A 24,398-nucleotide genomic window follows, 5' to 3' on the forward strand; every position below is an offset into this window, starting at 1 on the left:
ACTTTCCCCCCCCCGCGCCCCTCCAGGGCTGAAGCTCTCTTGTCTGGGTGGTATGGCTTCTTCTTCTGCATAACATGTGTTAAGCTGGCTTTAGCGTTGGTTTTACCTGAACCAAACTGCATGAGAGTCCCTACTTACTGCCGCTCCTCTTCCTATCCCACCTTCTGTTGCCTTGTCTCCAAATGCTGGGAACCACGTTACAGCAGGAGTTTAGTTTTTATGTTTTTTCTATTTATTTAGAGCGCCGTTGATTTACGCAGCACTTAGCATAGTTGCACATTCACATCAGTCCCTGCCCTCAAGGAGCTTACAATCTAAGGTCCCTATCTCACATGCACACAGGGCATTGTGTCTTTAAAGTGTGGGAGGAAGCCAGAGTGCCCAGATGAAACACACCCACACACACAAGACAGTGTCGTGACTGGGAAATGTCCCATTAATAGTACCCAGGAGGCGATACCTAACTTGAAAAAGTACAGTCAAACCAGTAGAAGGTGAATTCTGGTTCCTTTTTTTTTAATTATTATTATTTATTAACTCTTTATTGGGTTTTACAAAAGATATACCTGATCAGGAGGTATCCAGCGAGGAAGAAGTGGGAGAAGTCTATGAGCGAGAGTTTTAGCATAAAGTTTAGTGTCCACATTTAGTAGGGAAATTGGGCCATAAATGGAACAGCTGGAGGGATCTTCACCATCACCAGGTTTAGCAAGGATTGTTACGTAGGCTAAAAGGGACTCGGGTCTCATATGGGAACCCTCTCCAATGGAGTTGAAATATTTGCAAAAAAAAGAGTGCCAATAACTCTTGGAAATGTTTATGAGTGTAAAGTCATCAGACCCGGGGCTTTTACCCAAAGGTGTGGACCTGATTGCTTGTTTAAACTCCTCTTGAGTAATAGGAGATTCTAGTGAAACCAACAGATCCTCTTCTGCAAGTAGGAGTTAATCTCATCTTGAAGCGAAGTGGAGGATTCAGAAGTAGAAAAGCAGTGAGCATGGTAGAGTTCCTGATAATATTCTTGGAACAATTTGGCAATTTCAGCCGTAGTATGCACCTGAGTATATTACTTTTTTAACATTTTAGAGACATAGGTGGCGGGCTGTTTAGACCTCAATGCTTGCGCTTGTTTGTTACCTAATTCATAAAATTTGCAAGCCGCCATATTGAAGGCACGTTTAGTCTCCGCATCCAGAATGTCCTTAAGTTGTTCCCTTTTAGAGAGTAAAAGCTGAAGAACTGACCTATCTGTGAAAGATTTATGAGTTTGTTCCAAGGAGTGTATATATGACAGTAAAGTCTGGATGTTCAATAGTGTGTCCTTCTTACTGTCACAGATCAGCTGCAGAGCTGATCTGTGCTTCACTCCTTTGAAATAGTTGTTTTACCTTTTTCTGCTGTAGGTCTGCTGGCACCTGTGGCTCTACAAGCATGTGCTCAGCTCTTGCTGCATTGACTTAGCAGCTATGGGCGTCGGCCTCTTCACCTGATGGTTTATATACCTTCCTTCCTGCTACTTTCTGTCCTGCCTCCCTATTTAAATCCCTCTCATACCAACACTTGTTCCTGAGCCCCTTCTGTGCATTCATTCCTAACCTGATTTCCCGTGGATTGATCTCTTGTGTACCGACTCGGTTAGTTCTCCTGATTACGTTTGTCTGCTGCCAGCCCTGACCTTGGCTTGTTATCCGGATCTCCTTTTGCTCCATCCATCCGCCGCGCCTGCACTGTGTCCTGTGTCTTCGGGTACTCTCCACACGAGCAGTGTGAACTTGGGGGTCGTGACCTGGGGTCATCATGCAGCTAAGTCCAAACTTCAGTGAGGGGGTCCCTGGCAGAACACCGGCTGGTCCTTAGATTCCACGCCCCGGGGTTACCGTGTCACCTGCTCGCCTCTGGGCTCACATCCCTAGTACCATGACACTTACGCTTAGAGCAAATAGCCACTAAAACACCCCTTAAAACGGACTTGTGGGCTTCCCAAACGGCAGATGGGGTGACAATGTCATCATAATTATCTGTAAAATAATTGTCTAAGTGAGTGTTAAGATCACATATGACAATAGGATCATGAAACAAGGATTCATTTAACTTCCAATTGTATTGATGTGGGGGTGAATTCAGAAAGGAGATGGACACATTAACAGAAGCGTGATTCGAAATTGTAATAGGTACCGATAGGTTCCTCTGGGTTACTGCACAGAAGAATAAAATCTCTTTTAAATAATCCTATTTGGTAAACTAAGTTTAACTAAGTGACCCAAAACTGAATACACTGCCAATGTATACCACCAGGCTGCTAAAATGTGCTTCCGGCTTATATTGGGAGTCCCTAATACTTGAGCATGAAGTATCATACCTTTTGATTTGCTCGAAATTGCTAAGACTTAGGAACAAGATGAGACGGGTGCACAGCTTGTACGCCACTGCATGGAAGTCCAGTGTAGAGCTGCAGCTAACGATTATTTTCAAAATCGATTAGTTAGCCGATTATTAAGATGATACTTATTAATACTCTACATGATCAAAAGTTTGAAGGCACGTGACTATCACACCTTAATCAGCTTGTTGGACTTCACATTCCAAAACTGTGGACATTAATATGGAGTCATACCTCCCCATCCACTCTTCTGGGAAGCAAATTATGTTAATTCAGCCAAAAGAGCATTTGTGAGGTCAGGTGTACTGATATTGGATGAGAAGAGCTAGCTCACAATGGATATTCCAATCCATCCCAAAGGTGTTCAGTTGGGTTGAGGTCAGGGTTCTCTGGAGAACACCATGTCTTTATGGAGCTGGCTAGAAGAGTACAATTGTTTAAAACAGCCTTTCTCAACTAGGGTGTTGTGGCACCCTGGGGTGCCTTCTGGCTTTCTCAGGGGTGCCTTGAAATTTTGTAATGGTAACACTCTGATGTGAAGGGGGCATCTGAAGTGAAGAGGGCTCCTGGAAGTGAAGTGGGAACTCTGATTTTAAAGGGGAGGTTCTGATGTAAACAGGGGATGCTGATGTGAAAGGGGAGCTGATTATGTGAAGAGGGATCATGATGTAAAAGGGGGGTGGGGGCTTGTGATGTGAAAGGATGGGGCTCTGATATGAAGGGGGCTCCTGATTTGAAAGAAGGCTTCAATGTGAAGAGGGAACCCCACTCTTTTGGTGGTTTTTTTGGGTGGGACCCCCTTTAAAATCCATTATAAGTTAGACTGGGGTGCCTCTAGATTTTGCATACTTTAAAAAGTACCTTGACTGAAATAAGGTTGAGAAATGCCAAAATGTATTTGTATGATGTCACATTAATTGTGCCCTTCACTGGAGACATCTGCACACAATCATCAATGGTAGGGGGGTCTCCCTACCTTTGGTCATATAGGCAAGTGTGATGGTCAGGTGCCCACAACTTTATGACCATTTAGTGCACTGACCACAGATTATGTTTCATTCATTGGGTTACTGTCATTGCTTTCTCCCCCTACACTTACTCAACTCTTCCATCAAATCTCACTTATGGTAAAGTTCTTGAATAAAAACTCTCAAAGAGATAAATCTGTTGCTCATAGTTTGGAACACACAACGATCTACAGAAACCTTTGTATTTGTTATTTCCGTGCTGGCAATTTTGTGCTTAAATCATTGACCTTTAAAGTTTTTAAAGCTGCTGTGTTCAGCGTCCCTTTCTTCCACCACCCTCTACCAGGTACATGGACAACCTTCGGCATTATGAAATTTGAATAAAAGCTCTAAAATAGATAAATCTATTGCTCATAATCGGGAACAAACAACAATCTACATAAACTTTCTTTTTTTTTTTTTTTACTTCAGGACCGGCAATTCTGTGTTCCAATAATTGACCATTAAAGTCTTTGGAGCTGTCGTGTTCGGTGTCCTTTCCCTCCACCCCCTACCAGGTATATGGAGAACCTCGGGCGATACAAAACCGGCCGGTTTTCATTTCTCTTTTCATCTGCCTTTTTTTTTTCAAGGTTTGTATCACATTAGTACATGACCCCATAGGGTTTCACCTCTTGGTGAACCTCTTTGTTGTTGCAATGTACAGAATCTGTGAATCCTGCCGTTTTTGATCATTGAGTGATGTAGCTGGTAATTTAATGTTATTGCTGCCCTAGAGACGGACACTCGTGGAAGATGTGAGGAAAATATGAAAGAGCTGGCATAATTAGATCCTCATTTACCAAAATCTCAGAAAATACAAACATCATTTGTGAAAAGCCTTCGAAATGTAGTTAATGATAAAACGATGTACAGAACTTGTCTGTCCTCCTTTTAAACAGCTACAGGAAGACGCGGAATTTTAATCCACTTGTCTGCCGTTCAATTAAAGGAAAGTTGGAGCCTCCAGGTGCGACTGTGACTTTTAGATGAAGTTTAATTCTATTCCCTATATTCTTACTGGGATATGCGGGGCACTGCTGATTTTACTAAGATTAATACAATTCCTTTTCATAGCTATGTGACCTGTTCAATATTAAGTCAATGCAATTTAAGGTCCAAGGAAAGGGCACACTTGGGGAGACAGTATAATGATATGCAGTGATGGTGCCGTGGCCGAATTTCCATTTCGGGCACCTGTAGGCACAAATGGAAATCTGTTTAGCCTGAGCCGCCGCCCTTACCTGCTGCAGGACCGGCCAGCTTTCAAGTGTGCAGAGAAAGACCCAGACTTCGCGTAAGGCTGTCCTAATTGCCTGCCCGAATCATACAGGTGTTTTAAAGGGTGGGCTTACGCAACACCAGGTTCCTTCCCCCTGTGTTTTTGGAAGCCGGTGGTTCCTGTAGGCGCCGCTGGTCTTGGAGCAGGAGGGTGCGTTTTGTGCAGAACGCACCTTTCTTGCTATTGCCGGTGTTGTATCTTGACACAACACTGGGGATTGGGCAGAGTAGGTACCTGCACGGCACCCCACTATGGAGAGTCATTTGAAGAGTAATTTACCCAGAAGCCCTTTCTCCGTTTGAACAGGGTTAAATACATATACATACATCTCCCATGGAGTACTGCCTGGCCGCACTTTTTACACCAAAACGTTAAAAAACAATAAAATGTTACTCACCTGTTTTTATTTTTACAGTAGTAAGTGCTTAAGTGCTTTTTGAGAATTGTGAAGGTCAGGCCATTAATGATGCAGTGATGTCATGCTATACACAGAAAGACCTCCAGCAGATATGACCAACAAACAATAAAACCCCAGAACAGAGGAGTCAGGGAGTAAAGCTACTGCAGTGAAACAATCCGACACTATTATCGAGGTACGTTCTGCTCTATCCTTGTGAAGAACAAAAGGGACAACAAAAAGCAAACGCTACCGTGATTTGGTTAACTCTTGCGACATTGGGCTTCTGGGTTCAACCTCCATCAACATGAAGTTGGCCTTCTCCTAGATTTGTCCGGAAGCCCCTGCCTTCTCTGGTTTCCCACAAAATACAAAGCAAGCCTCTATGTTAAGAGGTTTCTGGCCAAAACCTTTCCTAGTCAGTCCTAATCTTGTCCCAGATTGTCTGCTGCCATGACATCAAAAGCTCCTCAGGGGTGGGGCCTGTAGTTAGTGTTTTTTTTTAATGGCATGTAGAATGCCCAAGCTGTACAAATACAGGAAATAAATAATAATTATAGGTCCTGCTTGCAAATTTGTCATGAAACTATTTGGCTGCTTAACACCTAATTTACTGAGTATTTTTGTTGTCTACACTTTCCCTGGGATGCAATGCTTGAGATCCCTAAAAACCACTGCATTTCATATTTGTCTATGTATCTCCCTCTTTCTATCCAAAACGCTCTATCCCCCCATCTCTCTGTCTTCATCTCTATGTTACCTTCGCTCTGTCCCTATCTCATTGTCTCCATCTCTCTGCCTCAATCTCTCTGTGCTCCCATCTATACTCCATCTCTATATTTCCTTCTCTTTGTTCCCATCTCTCTATTCCCATCTCTCTGTCTCTATCATTTTGTTCCCATCTCTCTGCCTCCATCTCTCTGCCTCCATCTCTCCATTCCCATCTCCTGGCCTCCATCTCTCCACCCCCATCTCTCTGCCTCTATCTCTTTGTTGCCATCTCTTTGTTGCCATCTCTCTGTTCCCATCTCTCTGCCTCCATCTCTATATTCCCATCTAGCTGCCTCCATCTCTCCATTCCCATCTCTCTACCTCCATCTCTCCATTCCCATCTCTCTACCTCCATCTCTCCATTCCCATCTCTCTACCTCCATCTCTCCATTCCCATCTCTCTACCTCCATCTCTCCATTCCCACCTCCCTGCCTCCATCTCTCCATTCCCACCTCCCTGCCTCCATCTCTACATTCCTGTCTCTCTGCCTCCATCTCTCCATTCCTGTCTCTCTGCCTCCATCTCTCCATTCCTGTCTCTCTGCCTCCAACTCTCTGTCTCTATCTCTATGTTGCTATCTCTCTGTTCCCATCTCTCTGCCCACATCATAAGTCTCCATCTCTATGCCCCTATCTCTGTGTTCCCTTTTCTCAGTCCTCATCTCTCTATCCCCTTCTCTCTCCATCTCCAACCCCCCCCCCCCATCTCTCCATGTCTCTCTCTTACAATTTATCTAGCTATGATAAAGATAAAAGCCATAAAGCCCAAACGTCCATAAACAAGCCAGCTCCCACATTTCTGTCCACAATAAAGCATAAAGCAAAGCACATAGGTCTTCCCAATAGTTGCAGTGAGTGCACTTACTAACAGATATGTCCTTTCGTCCGCTGATCCCTGCCAATGCTACCCTCACAATAAATCCTATCTTGCTATCATCATTACCTTTCTAGAAATGTCAGAACAATTGAAAACATCAAAATATTGTCCCTTTATTTGGTGTACATCATACAGCACAGGAAGTGACAGAAAACGCAAAGGATACTGGGAGCTTGCTAACAATGCGTTCTCATCCTGCCTCTGTATGGACACTTGTAACAAAGGTCATGTTATTGGGTACAACGAAAGGCTGCCCCGAGACAATGGAACCGGGAGAATATATGGAAGATGCCGCTTTATATTTTTTGTACAAACAAACACAAAGTAGCACAAACAGCAAACAAAGACTCAATTTCTCTTCTGGAAGAGTCAAATATTTTAGAAAAAACACAAGAATGTCTGTTTGCTCATGTAACAACACAAGGTCACTTTCCTTCACCTACTTCCAATTACTAAATTCTGTGTTTCATGCACACTAATAACGATGTTGAGAGGAACAAAGGTAAGGTCGCGGGTACTTACCAGGCTGACGAGCAGTTTTATCGCTCTGTTTTGTTAAGGTGCAGCGATTTTCAGTATTCCAACGTAACTCCAGGCAGTCTGAAAAGAAGCAGGTTAAAATATCTCTCCATTATAATTGGTATTTCAGATTTAATTAAAAATTAAACTTTCATAATGTTTCACCATCCAAAGCAAGGCACTATCAGTAAAGGGTTATTTTTTTGTGGAAAAAAAAAAAAAAAAAAAAATTCCTTTTAGAATATATTTTATAATGAAAAAAGGTGGGAGGAGGGGGGAAGATACAAAAGGACACAATGAACACGCTAAAGAAAATTTTGAAACAAAAGGAAAAAAAAAATGTAGATTATATTTTCGGCCTAATTCCAGAAAGATCTGGATGTTTTCATAAGAATGGAAACTGGGGTTGTGAAACGTGCCAGAGCAAAGCAAAGTGAAGAGATACATTGAATCTGATAGGATATTACAGACTACATGGTATATCAGCATAAAAAGTACCTGTTGTCAAGGCAGAGAGGGACATGTAATAACCAATACGTTATAATTATTATTTTTATGTATGCAGCACCATCGTCTCATTGGGCCTTGTACAAAGCATGGGAAAAAACAAACAATGGGTGAAGGTCTCTTCTGTGCACCTTTTAGTCTATCATGAATGCAGCTGCCAGACTAATTCACCTTACCAACCGCTCAGTGTCTGCAAACCCCCTCTGCCAATCCCTACACTGGCTTCTATCCCCCACCCCCCTCTGCCAATCCCTGCGCTAGCTTCCAATAGCCCAAATTCAAAATATTAACAACCACTTACAAAGCCATTCACAACTCTACCCCCGGCTATACCTGCAACCTTGTCTCAAAGTATCACCCTAACCGTCCACTCCGCTCTTCAAAAGACCTTCTGCTTTCCAGCTCCCTCATCAACTCCTCCCATGCTCGCCTCCAGAACTTCACTAGAGTCTCTCTCATCATATGGAACTCTTTAACCCAACCTGTCCGAGTATCTCCCACTCTGACTGCCTTTAGGCGATCCCTTAGGACTCATCTCTTCAGGGAAGCCTATCCCAGCTCAACCTAACCACTGAACCACCACGTTCTCAAACAATTCATCCCCACACAGCTAACTCCTCATGTATCACTGGCCCCTCCCTTTTAGATTTTAAGCCCTCACAGGCAGGGCCCTCCTTACCTTGTATTGTACCTTGAATTGTATTGTGATTGTAATGTCTTCCTTATATTGTAAAGCACAGCGCAAACTGTTGGCACTCCTGTATAATAATAATTATAATAATAAAAATAATATCTCCAGGGAACATATATTTATTTTTATTATATTTAGTGCCAACTATTTACACATCACTTTATGGCTTTGGAGTGTGGGAGGAAACCGGAGGAAACCCACTCAAACACAGGAAGAACATGCAAACTCCTGTGTCCTGACCGGGATACGAACCCAGGGACCCCCAGTGCTGCAAGGTAGAAGTGCTGACCACTGAGCCACTGTGCTGCAATGCTTTGTTGAATTATAGGGTATCCAGAGGTAGTTTTTAGTGTTTGTATGGAGTGTTGTGTTTTAACAGTTGGTTGAGAACATGCATATGTGTGCAAATAGTTACATTTGACTTAATAAATAATGTGTCTTTATATATCTTTCTATTTTTGTTAATATTAGATACACTATAACTATTTCAGGTGGCAGAGATGCTACAAAAGTGAAAACCCATAGACATTTCTTCACATTCTGAACTGATACATTTTGTGTCCTGAAAGGTTTGGAGGTTATATAGCTACTTATTTATAAATCATTAAGGGACATTCCCCAACATTCATGCCTGGTTTTCCCTCTAGGGTGCATTAAAAAAAAATATTTTAGGCTCCTGGATTAGACAGACTGGCTCTTGAATTCCATATGAATTTGTCCGCCCCTGACATATGAACAAAAGTGTGTGGACACCTGACCATCATATCTATATGAGTTTGTTGGAAATCCCATTCCAAAATGATGGCCATTAATATTGAGTTGTCTCCCTTTTGGAGCTATAACAGCCTCGACTCTTCTATGAAGGCTTTCCACAATATTATGGATGGTGTCATTGGGGAATTTGTGTCTATTCAGCTAAAAACAGCATTTGTGAGGTCAGGTACTGATGTTGGATGAGAAGACCTGGCTCACAATTGGTCATCCAATTCATCCCAAAAGTGTTCAGTAGGGTTCAGGTCAGGGCTCTCTGCAGGAAACAAGTTCCTCCGCACAAAACCGTGTCTTCATGGAGCTGGCTTTGTACACAGGGGCACAGTCATGCTGGAACAAAAAGGGGCCTTCCACAAACTGTTACCACAAGCTTGTCTAATGCATCTTTGTATGCTGCAGCATTAACGGTAACCTCCATTGGAAACATGTGAACTTGAAAATTTAGAGGGGTGTCCACATACAGTGTGATGGTCAGGTATCCACAAAGTTAGGTTTTATAGTGGACAAGTCATTCAAGTCATAGCTTCCACAAAGCTTTGCCTATATACCATTATTATTCCCAACATACAGGCAGTTACGAAAACAAGATAGGGTCTGTAGGTTTGTTCTTAAGTTGAATTTGTATGTAAGTTGGAACAGGTAAATTGTTTAAGTGCAACTCCAGCCAAACATTTTTTTTTGGTTTGTTTTGGATAGCATAGGGAAGGGATTAACCCTCTTTAAAGTTTGTTTTGCTGTGTGTGCCCCTGTTCAGAAGATTTCACCTCACTTTCTGTCCTGTGACAATTGGATTTTGAAAATTTTGGGTTGTCGTGGAAGCAAGGATTGGTGACAAAGCTTCAGTGGAGACACCTTTTTTCCCCATGATAACTCTTACAGGAGTAAATTTCCCTTCCTAGTTGTAGATTTCCTTTCACTTCCTGTTGTCTCAAGAGCAGGAAGTGAGAATAAATCTTTCTAATGAGGATAGAGACCGCAGTAAAAACCTCACAGTGACCCGGAAGAAGAGGCGGGCACCCCTCGTCTGCACGTCTAACAAGAGCCAACATCCTGTAATGTACGTACAGTACTACCAACCAGACCCAAAAAGGCGGGCATTCCTCGTTGGCACGAGCGCGGTAGCATTACAAATACCCCTGCTGTATAGTAATAGCCTCCGTCTGTAAGTAGGAGTCATATGTAAGTCGGATGTATGTAACTCGGGGACTGCCTGTACTTTGGTGAAGGCCTGAACTTGTTTGATTTGATGACCGAAAACAGCATGCAGATTTAGCCCTTCAACCCCCTTGGATTATTCATTAGAATAAGAGAACAACCATCCAGCCTATGTAGGCTCGCAGGCCTATTCCGCACTCTTCAGGGAAGATACCGATCAGCACTGTAATGCTGAAATGTTCATTTCAGCTCTCGGGCTGCCCAGTCCGGTGTCATCTCTCACAGCTCAAATTCTATCCAGCAAACAACATTATGGAAGCATTAGGAGAGCAGAATCTCGTTACAGCTACCCAGGCTACATTCTAGCTGCCACTCCGGCCTCCGCCAGCCGCGGGTTCGAGAACTGCAATAAACAAAGAGAGAGAGAAAAAAAAAATTGGCCACGAAGTAACACCTTGTGCTCCGTTCCAACAGTCGCTCCATCATTTAATATGTGTTTAATAGCGCTGCGTTTAAGGTGTCTATATTGCCATTGTAAACAGTTACACAGCCAGCCTGGGATTCATTGCTCAGTGCCAATAAAGGAAGACGAGAGGAGGCAGAGACGTCGATAAAACTGTGAATTTCACCTTTGTGGATTCCGAAATCCTGGCCGATTAGACAAGTTTCATATCTTGTGCTCTGTTTATTGTAGTGTCTTAAAGCTGAACTCCGGGCAGACGTAAAATAACACAGATGAAGTTAACAGTAATGAAACGCACAGCTTAATGTACCTGAATCTGACCTTGTATCAGCCTCTTCTACTCCCCTGTACAGCAGTACTCAAGATGGGAAAAAGAGGAGCAGCACTAGGAGCCAATCAGGGGTGAAGCATGCGCATGTGGGGGCAAGGAATATCCAGACTGGAAGAGAGAACAGATTGAGCAGAGGTGTGAACTGCTGCTGCCCCTTCACTGACCATTCACCAAGGTGACCTATATGTATTGTTTACCTGGAGTAGAGAAAAGTCAGGTTACCATACTCGCTCTGCTTTCTCGCACTGCTGTGTAAATCTCAGGAATGGATGGTCAAAAACCCGTTGGCAGGTAAAACAACTCCCTGATATGCATTTTATCTGTGTATCTAGCCATCTACTTGGAGTTCATCTTTAAATCTATACTTAAATGCCTCTAAAAAAAGAAAATATAAATGCATTCATTCAATTAAAGAAGCTCTAAACTTACAGCATATACCAGGGCTAGGTAAACTCTGACCCTCCAGCTGTGGGGAAAATAACAGCACAGGAATGCCTATCAGAGGCAGATGCATGATGGGATTTGTAAAGTCTTTTAATGCCTAATGAGATATGTAGTTGCACCACAGCTGGAGGGCCAGAGTTTGCCTACCCCTGGCATCTCCTCTCCTGTTATAACATCAGCATTGTAATAGGAATACATACCGGAGTTGTGTCTGGTAATAGAATCAAAGCTGACTTTAAAAAATCCCTTTTATGTAGTGAGTGCTGCTTTCCGTCTGCCCATCACTTCCAACAACTTCCTGGATTCCCAGTGTGCTTTGCGTCTCTTTCCCTGCTGCTTGATGTGATGCAATCTCGTTTTCTGAAGATTGCATCTCCCATCATGCATTGCATCCAGCAAGCAATCATGAAGTGACATTGTTCGGATGGCAGGTTCGAGTGAAATTGTGTCCGTGCATTGAGGAAGTCCATCCTCAATGCACAGTTCACAAACCTGGAGATGGATATGGAAATCAGTAGTGTGATAAAAGTTATGGGATTTCAATATATTATGTATTTATTTGTATTTGTTGTGTGTGTGTGTATATATATATATATATATATATATACTGTATATACATACACATATACACTGAGTGGCCAGATTATTATGACCACCCCATCAGTACTTCGTTGGGCCGCCTCGTGACTCCAAGAGATGGTGAAAGGTGATGCGAGGAATCTGACACGGCACTGTTGCCCTTCTGTTGTCTTGTACCAGTCTTGCCACTCTCCGTTCTGCCCTAACATTGACTAGTCGCTGACGGCCACAATTCGCACCTTCAGACCCAGATTTTCGGCTGACAGTCCGGTCTTTAAACACTTTAACAACAGCTGCTCTTGAACATTTAACAAATTCTGCTGTTTTGCTGATACTCGCTCCATGGCTCCGAGCGCCTTAATCTTAGGTTCTGTCCCCTTGGCCTTTGTTATAGCTGTGACCTCTAGAACTTCATATAGTGCAGTATAAGTCTTCAGCACCTCCAGTGCCCAGCAAGACTACAATATTGCTTTTGTTGAAATTTGGTGGGTCCACTTTTGGCTCAGGCCATAATGTCTACAATGGTCAGCGTCGCCCTGAAGGTCTCTGAGGTTCAAACAAGCCCGGGTGGTGATGTGGATCATTCGTGCATATAAAACACAAAATGTATAGGTGGCTAAGAATCTTTTTTTTATTGTGTGTGTCTGGCTTGGAGCTTTCTTTAAACACATTTAACTCAACCAGTTAGCTACGAACAAATCACACCAAGTCATCAAGAAAGATGATGAGGTTTGTTTTTCTCGTACGTGAGACGCCTCTGCTCCCACAGGTGGGGGAGTCGCGGTGACACTGCCGGCCCAGCAAGAAGCATCTCGGCATCCTGTGTGAAACTTCAATTAAAGTTTTACAGTTCAGCGGGGATTTCAGTCTAATCAGCTTCACCTCTGGTGGGGCATTACCAGACATAAAACTTGATGCTTCCTCTATCAATGATTTTAACCCTGTTGATGTGTAAAGGGATCGAGTGGCACAGTTTATCATACTGCAAAACACAATGGCAATATACAAATGCAACATCTCCCAGCTTTATGAGACTGGAGACAAGGACAACTTTTAATGTCAAACATGGTATGCAAGAGGCTCTTCCTACTTCATTTACCATGGAAGACCTAGCCTGAAAAAGTCTATATATATAATGCTGAGACGCTGCGCAGTACACCACCATGCCCGAGACTGACACTTATTGTTGATTGCCATTGTCCATCTTAATCATGTTGAGTGCTACGCCTACAATCATTTCCAGTTTGCAGCTAACAACTTTGATTCAAGGTCCTTCTCCCCCATAAACCAGACAAAACCGGCCCCAACCACGTCATTGTTTATGTCATGAGGTGTATGTATCCAGATCTAGTCACATTTTAAAGGATACCCGTACTTGTGTCCTAATGATGGCTGTCAAAATACCTGAACGTTGCCTGCATCCAATTAGGTTGTTCAGATATTTTGAGAGCCAGCGGGGGCCGACTAGCAAGATACTGAAGCTTGGACCAGCGGGAGATTCCTATATCCACACAGTGTAGCGTAGATGGAGGAATATGATGCACTTTTTCCATCTGACCATAGAAAATCTGCAGATAATCTATAGGTGTACGGCCAACTTTAGGTGGACTTTAAGCCCTCATACTTTATGTGCAATTAGGGATTCCCGTGCCAGGAACTTGTGATTCCTTGCAGCGGGAATCTCTAATCTGCTGTTTACAAGCGGGTGAACGGTATAAGAGCTGCTGCTTGTAAACGTCAAATTTGGGATTTCTGCTGCAGGAAAACGCAAGCTCCTACTGCAGGGATCCCCAAACGCATCTGAACTATAGGTGTGGATGTAGTCAAAAAGAAAAACAAATTAAAGCTCAACTCCAGCAAACAGTTTTAAGTTAAGGGAGAACTATGAGGTCAGTGATTTTCAGTCATCCTCATAGTTCGAGCCGACGTGTGACAATGAAACTGTCACAGATCGGCTCAGTAGATCGGGAAGTGAGAGAACACATACCTTCGCTCGCTCACTTCTCGATCCTGTCCTTGCAGAGAGCCGTGACTGTCACTCACGGCTCCCTGCAGGGATTCCCCCCTCCCATCCTCCAGCGCTGACTGGAGGAACGAACGGGGGGAGGGGGTGGGTACAGCTGGCTTTGCCTCTAGATAGGCAGAGCCAGCTGTCAATCACGTAGCTGGAGGAATCTTGACAATAATGTCGGGGTCCGTCCCGGCTGCGGCGGTCTCAGTATACCACGAGCTGTAGCTCGCGGTATACTGAGCTTTGGGTCACGGGAGGACACTAGTATATGTCTTCCCATGACCCTAAAAACTATGGGGAAAAACACTGACCCCATAGTTCTCCTTTGAGTTTTAGAAACAGGAAATAGGTTATAAACTATTCGAATAAAAGGTGACCATCAATAAGCAACCCTGCCAGTATAACATTTTGTCTCAACCCCTGTAACTGCCACTTGGTCTGCAGGTAAATGTGGAGAAAATTATAAAGAAAAGCATGCAAAATTACGAAAAGAAAATTAATATACTGAATACTATCTTTACAGTTATGGACCACAAACAAAATACAATATGTTTCACTAGAGCAAGCCTTCAGGAGCCACTGTCCTAATCCGCTGCAACCGCCGGTGACCAGAAGGTAGCAGCAAGGTAAAGGAGATTATTACTTTACATCATTTCCCATGGAGAAAAGAAAAGAGTCCACCTACCACCATTCTATACATTGGTTGACTAACAGACAGTTCCAATCTTGGCTCTTGACAATAGTATTCCATCCTGTCTGGTTTTTTTTTGTAAATCAAGCTGTGTTGATGGCATACACACAACACAAGCAGCAATATTAATTATGCATCTGGGACTGCAGCTATTACAAAGAGTCCTTTGTTCTTCCCTGTGCTCCATGTCAACCTGTTTACGACCTTTATCTCCCCTCGTGTGCTGCTATTATTTCTTGGTTGGGTTTACAAAGATCTTTTTTTATGAGTGCCGCTAATATGAAGCTGGATGACCCGTATGATGAAGAGGTGTTTAAATAGCCAGCCTGTCATCAAAGTGAATTGAAGATGACCTGCGTTGAGACCTCAACGGACTAAGATGCTATTAAACGGGCCCGCTTTAGATGTGAAGTATAAAAGGTAAAAGGACACGGTCCGGTGTTAAAGGGACACTACTATCCCCCACATAAGGAAGAGGTACTGCTCAAAATAGTTTGTAGAAGCAAAACAGAGCAGAAACCTCTGACGAAAGCGAACATTCATATGTCTTCGGTCACTTAGGCATTGCTCATCTTCATTGCTGCTGCCCCAAGAAGAGGGTGGCTGTAGGGAGAGCAAAGATGGCGCCGCTTCTTCCTCAACAATTCAAATAGAGAGTCACTCGCACTCCAGAATGATGCCAAGCCAATCTCATTATTGACTATGGTAGTCTAACATCTCAGAGCAACATTTCGGAACCCAGTGGTGCCTTCTTTAGCCAAACAGAGTGACTCTCTAATTGAATTTTTGTATGGTGATCTGTTGTCACTGCTGCACCCACCCTGCTTTTGGGTCTGTTTCCAGTCAGGAGTGCGATGGGACATACTCTTGCTTGTTCCTCAATGACCGTAGGCTGTTCCGAACCATCTTTGTCACCCGAGATTGTTCTAATTTCTGCACCCCCCGCCCCCTCTGGCCAGCCACTAGGGGTTGAGCAGCAGCAATGGTTTCTCACAGAGGTTGGTGGAACAACATTGGGTTTCACTATGAGGGCTTTCTAGACATAAAGTGCAGCTGAACTACTTTTAACATAACAAAATAGATGTTTTACATTATTTTGATGACCGTACCATCTCCAGCTGCAAATCAGCCGGAAACAACCAATCATAAATCAGAAGCATGAGCAGAGAATGCCTACTGATATTGAGTGAACCATGGGAGATGCAGCAAACAAATCTATACTGCAAATATATAAACTCACCGGCCACTTTATTAGGTACACCATGCTAGTACCGGGTTGGACCCCCTTTTGCCTTCAGAACTGCCTTAATTCTTTGTGGCATAGATTCAACAAGGTGTTGAAAACATTCCTCAGAGATTTTGGTCCATATTGACATGATAGCATCACGGGCCCAAAGTGTGCCAAGAAAATATCCCCCACACCATTACACCACCACCAGCCTGAACAGCTGATACAATGCAGGATGGATCCATGCTTTCATGTTGTTTACGCCAAATTCTGACCCGACCATCTGAATGTCGCAGCTGAAATCAAGACTCATCAGACAAGGCAACATTTTTCCATTCGTCTATTGTCCAATTTTGGTGAGCCCATGCGAATTGTAGCCTCCGTTTCCTGTTCTTAGCTGACAGGAGTGGCACCCGGTGTGGTCTTCTGCTGCTGTAGCCCATCTGATTCAAAGTTGGACGTGTTGTGCGTTTAGAGATGGTGTTCTGCAGACCTCGGATGTAACGAGTTGAGTTACTGTTGCCTTTCTATCATCTTGAACCAGTCTGCCCATTCTCCTCTGACCGCCGACATAAACAAGACATCTTCGTCCACACTCACTGGATATTTTATCTTTTTCGGACCATTCTCTGTAAACCCGAGAGATGGTTGTGCATGAAAATCCCAGTAGTTCAGCAGTTTTTGAAATACTCAGACCAGCACGTCTGGCACCAACAACCATGTCACGTTCAAAGTCACTTATTACCCCCTTCTTCCCCATTCTGATGCTCGGTTTGAACTTCAGCAAGTCGTCTTCACCACGTCTAGATGCATGTTATCGACCATCCCATTGCCTAATGTGTACCTGTTTGATTACACGTTGCTTTAATGTATGGCTCCTCGCTGGAAGCTATGCGCATTTATCTTGTATATACTTATGCATTAGATAAACAATTGCCAGGGCCGCAGGACATTAATTAACAACGGTGACAGAATGGTTATAATTACAGGATACAATTACAAAGGAAGAAAGACATAAATTAAGTGTATTTGTCCTATACATAATTAGTAGACGGGGTTCTTATTCAAAAGGTGAGTCAGTGCTTTTTACACCCTCTTCACACCCATATGATAACACATCAACGACTTAAATTAATGATCCCAATACCTGATATAAAAGGAACGTTTTACACAACGCGGGGCCTTTTTCCTGCTAATTGCTGCAGATAATTTTTTATTTGTTTGATTTATTCATTTATGTATTTAAATTTATATTTGAACTATAAGAATCAACAAGGTCTTAAATGTGTTTCCATATTAATTCTATTTCACTAAGAATATTAGAAATATGATAATAAGGGGAATGTCTCTGCATGAGATAACGAGTAGATAAAATGCCTAACTGTATAATAAAATGGACCTGAACTGAAAAAGTGAAGATTTGTTGTGTTAAAGGGAACATTTAGAAATGGTGCCTAAGCAGTACCTTGAAAGATGTATCCTTTGTCTTGAATTTCTCCTAAAATATAGCAATGTACTTCCTGGTATGTGAGGGTGCCTAGGCTCTACTGTGCCTACAGCCTCCTACCTTCAGTGTAAGATCATCCAAGGGGTCAGGTGTTCAAACCCCCCAAACTGACATTTGCTAAATTCTGAAAATCTGAATGCCATACTCCTTACCTTATCAGTAAGATTATAGCCGCCAATCACCAGGAGAAACCTAATTTCTACCATAACCTTTTCTTTTGTTGATTCAACTAAAGAATAAAGTTGGGTCTGACACCACTGGTAAACCAATAGCTTTGTCTGAAGACTTAAGGTGCCCATTAGGGTGTTGTTATTGTACCAAATACGAAATTCGCACAGGTGTGCGGGCCTGTCGGCTCCCTTTCAGTCAGCATTCCTTGATCAGCTGATCGAAGGAGCCAGCTGCAAAATTTTCGAATGATCAGAGCCGGCAGCCAATGGGCTGCCCACTCTGATTGGCTATTCTGACAGTGGCACCTGTCAGAACACAATGCAAACAGCGGTGATTCCCCCGATCGACACACTGTTTGTGTTGATGGAGGAATCAGGTCAATTTTGTCAGTTTTGCCTTGTGGGTTGAATTAAAAAAATTGATAGGTGTATGGCCAGCCTTAGGGCAGGATCACACCATTTTCCGGACCAGATCTGGTCCGGAAAATGGTGTGAACCTGCCCCGCAGTTCCAGTGTATTCAAGACCAGACAAAATGACAACATGCAATATTTTTCTGGTCTGGAACGGACTGTGCTGGTGTGAACAGAGGCCAGAAAAGGCATAGGGATACATTAAGATGCATTTTGGGTCTGGAAACAATCTGGTCTGGTCTGAAGATGATCTGGATGTGGTGTGAATGAGCCTTTAGACATCTCTACCGCTAAGGGCCATTCACACCACCTCCAGATCATCTCCAGACCAGATTGTTTCCAGACCCAAAATGCATCTTAATGTATCCCTATGCCTTTTCTGGCCTCTGTTCACACCAGCACAGTCCGTTCCAGACCAGAAAAATATTGCATGTCTCATTTTGTCTGGTCTGGAATGCTCTGGAACTGCGGGCAGGTTCACACCATTTTCCGGAGCAGATCTGGTCCAGAAAATGGTATGAACCTGCCCTTACAGATACGGTGTCTGCAAACCTGCAGTCACTGATTTCATTTGATTACACACAAAGCTTTGCGATTTGCATCACTCACAGGAACCTAGTCAATTAGCAGTTATTAGTGCCAAGATCTTAGCACTGCTATCTTTTGTGGCAGAGGCCCGAGAGGAGGCGAGTATCATGCAGATGATACTTCATCTGATGCAGAGAACATGATGACATGAGCACAGTTCTCTAGGAGCACTTTAGGGTTCAAGGTTAAGTGTTAGGGTTACCTAATAGTAGTTAGTTACATTGAACTAGACTGGAATACTGAAGATGCTTGAACTCATCAAAATAATTCTGCTGAGTGTTAGGAACATACCCCAGTATTTATTGCCACATTGATAACCCAGTCACCCTAATCCAAACACAATGGAAAGTGTCAAGACAGATGTAGGACAGCCAAGTGTTTGGGGGTTCAGAATGAAGCTCAATTTCAGGTTAAGTAGCCACCCCAAGGAGCAAGTCCACCCAACAATCACTTTTGATTTATTAATTTATTTACTTTTTTGCATTCATATCTTTTTCAGCAAGGACTGCCCCAGGCCCGGCGCTACCGCAAGGCAAGTCAGGCCAGTTATTACAAGAGGAGGGGCAGAGACAAGACCAGTCACCCTGCACAAGGAGAGAAAGAGCAGCAGTGACTGGTCTTTATTACAGGAGGGGGCGGAGACAAGAACAGTCACCCTGCACAAGGATAGAGAGCAGCAGTGATAGGTCTTTAATACAGGAAGCTCAAAGCTTCACACTGGATTACTGCACAGATCTGGAAGAAATACACAAAATGAATAGTGTATGAGGACAATATTTGCTTATCCCGGAGTTCAGCTCTAAGTACCTAGCAGGCCCTTATTTTGATGCATTTTCCTTCTATACCGAGCGGCAGTTTTTACATAGCCCGTGCCCCTTCAGATCCTGTGTGCGCTGTTTATGTAACACAAGAGCCTGTTGGCTGCCATGACGAGAAATTCACTCGACATGTTATATTCACAGAGTGAAATCAGGAATCTGCTCTCTCCTTTGATGTTTTGTGCGTGTTGACGGTGGCAGGAAGCAGCGTTGGACACAAACAGTACTTATGTACTAAGCTGTTTCTTAACTCTGCGTGCTACAGAAAGTCCCACTGTGTTAAGTAGGGATCCAGAAACAGCTCTCAAGCACATTAGCCCATTATGCCGGCTCTTTTCATATTATGTCTTTAATGCTAATGAAACGTTCTCAGTGTCATGTTTATGCAGAAATACGCGGCGAGAACATTTTGCCAATCATTTTTTCCTTTTAAACTTTCTATAACGGGCCCACTCCTGAGAGCTTGCTAAAAGCAGGAGATCCGTGCGCAGTTCTTGATACGATAGAAAAACACAAAACGAGACTAAAAAGGCCTGCAAAGAATAAATACCATACAAAGCCGTCACTATTGGCGGCTATATATTCTCCTGATGGATTCCCGAAACGGACCTGTTCGAAGCCTGGGGCTGCGCGATGGTATATAATTATTTACTGCGTTTGTATAAAGCATATTCAGGTCATAAAGAGATCCAGAAGGGTCCGGTCCAGAGCTAATAATACAGGCAAAGCTTCCTTGCTGGCGAGGGAATTGCCTCAGGTGACACACAATGCCTCAGGGTTGTGGCTGGGATAATAGAGATGCCATCAAACTTCAAGCAAAAACTTGATGAGTGTTTCAGCTGGAGCCTTTATAACTTACCATTGCGGTGTATCTACTGGGGCTGGAAGCAACCAAAATGCTTCAAATTCGGGTTCGTTGCAATTCTTCTCTTCAAGGAGACTTGTATTGCAAGGCTGTAAATGATCTCACAGGTAAGGACACAGGTGTTCCAGGTAGGCAGGAGACTACAAACGGTCATGGTTTGGGATCATTTTTACTGGATTGCCAAATGTAATGTAATGTAAAAATGTATTTGAACCCTTTTGCTGCCAAGGCCTTTTTTTTTTTTTGCACAGATGTTATAATCCACATTTTGGACCTGAAAATTACTTAAAGTGACATTAAAGTCAAATGTTTTCCCCTTCTCCCAATGTTAGTGTCAGCACTTACCTTAAATGATGTTTCTTAATCCGATCTTCCTCTTCTTTCCTGATGTTTTTATCTGTCCCTCCAGCCGTGCGGCGGCTCTCCGATCCAGCGCTGACTCCTCTCTGCTTGCTGGCACTTCCGATCGCACGGTGTCTGCATGCGGGTGCACGCGTCCATAGACTTAACTTGCGTCTCTCCTCGTCTCCTGGACGAAAATCTGAACTGTGCATGCGCCCGCCCCAAGATGCGGATTTTCTGACGGAAGTGTGCCGCGAAGATGGGGTAAGTGTAAACCGCTGTTAAAGCGTTTTTGTTTTTTTAAAAACTTTTTGCACACAACTCTTTATCATATCAAAACATTTTGAAAAAATAAACACTCAAGTTATATTTAGTACCCATAAAAACAATATAATACCCATTTTGCTAATAGCAAATAAAAGATGAGGTTTCGATGAGTGAATAGATACCCAACATGCCCAGATTAAAAATTGAGTGCCTCCGTGGAACGGTGACAAAATACGGTACCCCAAGTTGTCCGTAGGTGACAATCTAAAAGCCTGTACAGGTCATTACTGATTAATGGCCAGAGGATTATTGCTCTCACTCTGGCGCACACAGCGATATCTAACATGTCTAGCGGCTTTGTATTTTACGCACAAACCCGCCATACATTCGGGCGCCGCCATCTTGGAGTACACCAATATATACTCAAAGATGGCAGCGCGGCTGAGCAGAACGTGCCGGCGGCCATATTGGCCGCCGCTCGTTCTGCAAATGAATTTGTTTATGCCCGAATATAGTTTTAGTATATTCGGGGATATAATACATTCTTTATTTCGGATTTGGACGAACCGCCGAGTCAACTGAATTTAGTTGATTTGCAGGTTCGTCCGTATCCGAATGCACATGTCTACTACCTTGTCTGGATCTGGTGTGAACAAGTCCTAAAGAAGCGGAGAGATACAGCGATGGCATCATTGAGTCTATAATAAGGTATGTGATGGAAACAGAAAGCTTTTATTTAAAGATTGAATCGGCGTGTTGATGAAGAGGAGAGGAAGGAACCCGAGGAGGCAAAATACCAGCAGATGAAACTTCAGCTTTAAAATACTCTTTTCATGAGAAGACAATAGGCTGCTGCTGCTGAACTCGCCTTTCTGCCGGAATAAACTGACCCACGCTGTATGTGGCAAATATTTTGTTCTATGTATAATTTCGCGCAACAAAAAAACATGTCAAGGCCTCACCTGCCACAACAGAATTCCACTGCGTCTGTGCTCTGGGTTACGCACTTGCACAAAAAAAGGCTCGAAGTAAAACAATAAAGACGAGTCCTGATTGATGGTTTATGATATACGCTTGTTCTTACCGCTCGTCAAGGTACAATATACAACATGCGCGCCTATTATATTATAAGGTGAAGATGACAAAGACTGCTTTCAATGTTTCAATCTGAAGTACTAGAAATATAAAATTTCCATTTAAAGCTATGCTGACCTACTAATCTTCACTACATCCGTAGAGGGGTGACACAACAATGAAAAATCTTTTCTAGTGGTCGGGGGTTAGTGTAGAAATTCCTGTGAATAATCACATTCCATCAGTATGAACGGTCTCGGTGGTTATATTAGTATAGTGTGCGGCCTGGAAGTGTGACTCAGGGTGATGACATCATCAGCAGGGAACGAGCTGCTTGTTAACTTCCTATATGCGATTACAAAATAAAAAGATGTAACATTATTCAATCCACTAGATAATGGAACTTGCCAAAATGACTTCCAACTGTAAAAATGTATCTTTTTCTGCATACAATACTAGATTCAAAGCCAAGAAACGAAATACACAGTTATATTACACATATGTGAACCTTTTTCGGATGCCAAATATTAGTAATTCTATTGAGCCAATTTTGAGACTGACACTCTGCCGGGTGACACGATCACTTCCTGTCACAGCTTCCTGGAACACTTAGGGGGTTATTCACTAAAGAGCCGAAGGATCCAGCTGTAGCTTCGGCTGATCCTTTAGCATGCTTTGGCCTCCTGTGCTCTTCAGTGGAGCCGCCTGTGCCCTTCAGTGGAGCATGGAGAACGGTCGGCCAAAGCAGACCGATCTCCACGCAAATGGCAGCTGGGTGGAGCCGGCCGTGATCTCACCTGCCCAGTTGTAATGACAGATCAGAGTCCCGAAATGACCTGGGGATGCTGATCTGTCATTAAACAGTAACAACTGGCCGGAGTCGGCCATGATGCCATGGCTGGCTCCTCCCAGTTGTTATTCATTGGCCGGGACTCTGGCAGGTGTCAGCCAGCAGGAAACAGTTGGGTAGAGCTAGCTGTCACCACTAGCTTCACCCAATTGTTTTTCTTTCCTTTTTTTTTTTTCTTCTCTATTAACACATTTTTATTTAAAAATTATTTTTCAACTTTTTTTTGTTCTTTTCACTTATTTTCTATTCTGCTCGGTACTCAGAATAGCCGAGCAGCTATTCACTCACTGCCGTTCAGTCCCTATGAGAGTAGGAGAGGATGGCAGCGAGATAGCTGCTGAAGCTCCGGCTCAGCCCATCCAGACGTTGGATCGGCTGAGTCGAGCTCCTTCTGCACTTCAGCTCAGCCGGACATGCAGAGCATGTTTGGCTGACCGAAGGCAGCCAATGTACGGCTGATTTTAGGCTTCCTTGGTGGACTACAATCTCATGTTTAGTTTACTGATTGGCATTGAGATTGTAGTCCATCCCAGGAGTGAGCTTGGAGCGGTGGCTACTTTACAACACACACAGGGACCATGGGGAAGAAAAGTAGCCCACCCTCCAGAAGGAAGGACAGTGTCAGCACCAATTCAGAGATGATTTGAGGATCTACAGCCGAGTGATACACAAATAAGATACATTGTTGTTCATAGTTAAGGTACTTGAATGCAATTTTTAAATGTAACTTCTGTATTTGGTGTCACTTTAATAGGTTCTGTTCTGGGTTCTGAAGCTTGAGGGCTCTGTAGGTTTTGGGTAATAAAAAGCTTCCATTGCCTCGGTTAACGTCATACCTGGTTGCACGACCTCATTATTAGTCTCAGCTGTCCACAAGCCTTTATATATGTGAGATGACCGATGCTCAAGGCTCTCTTGATCTCTCCATACTGCTGGGTGAAAAAGGCAGAGAGCTGACAGAACACTAAAAAGGTACCAGAGTTGCCTGTTTGTGGTTGGGAACCCATTAGACTGTAGGGGCCCCCGCTAGTCAGGATCTGACATCAGTTTAGGTTATAGGCCTGGACCAGCAGACATTTTGTTTGTTTTATGCTATGAACTTGTTTGAGTGTTAAACAATAAGAAATAAGAACCATTATTGTTAATAGTTAAGGTACTTGAATGAATTTTTAAGGTTTATCTCCGGAGTTTAGTGTCACTTTAAGTACATTAAACTGCCTAAACACCTCCTTTTCCCTAATGTCCAAAACACGTTAGATTGCAGGTACTGCAGAGTTCAACAGAGCTTATGTGGCTTGCAGTTCTATTAGTCCTTTTCTCATTACAATATCTACTGTGGGTGGGTTGTATTAAGATAAAATATAGATTTAAATTAATTATACTAACAGCAATTCTAAATAC

General features: G+C 43.2%; 1 protein-coding gene across 1 annotated transcript in view; it reads right to left on the reverse strand.

Moving 5' to 3' along the window:
* The window catches only part of ZBTB20 (zinc finger and BTB domain containing 20), a gene marked incomplete at its 3' end in the record, with an annotated part of 528,739 nt that overhangs the window by 374,012 nt on the left and 130,329 nt on the right, over positions 1-24,398 (reverse strand). The window contains exon 2 of the mRNA XM_018564788.1: positions 7,237-7,314. The remainder of the gene's footprint in view (positions 1-7,236; positions 7,315-24,398) is intronic.

This window comes from Nanorana parkeri, unplaced genomic scaffold (assembly GCF_000935625.1).
Source record: "Nanorana parkeri isolate BGI_ZX_2015 unplaced genomic scaffold, ASM93562v1 scaffold781, whole genome shotgun sequence".
Classification (NCBI taxonomy): Eukaryota; Metazoa; Chordata; class Amphibia; order Anura; family Dicroglossidae; genus Nanorana; species Nanorana parkeri.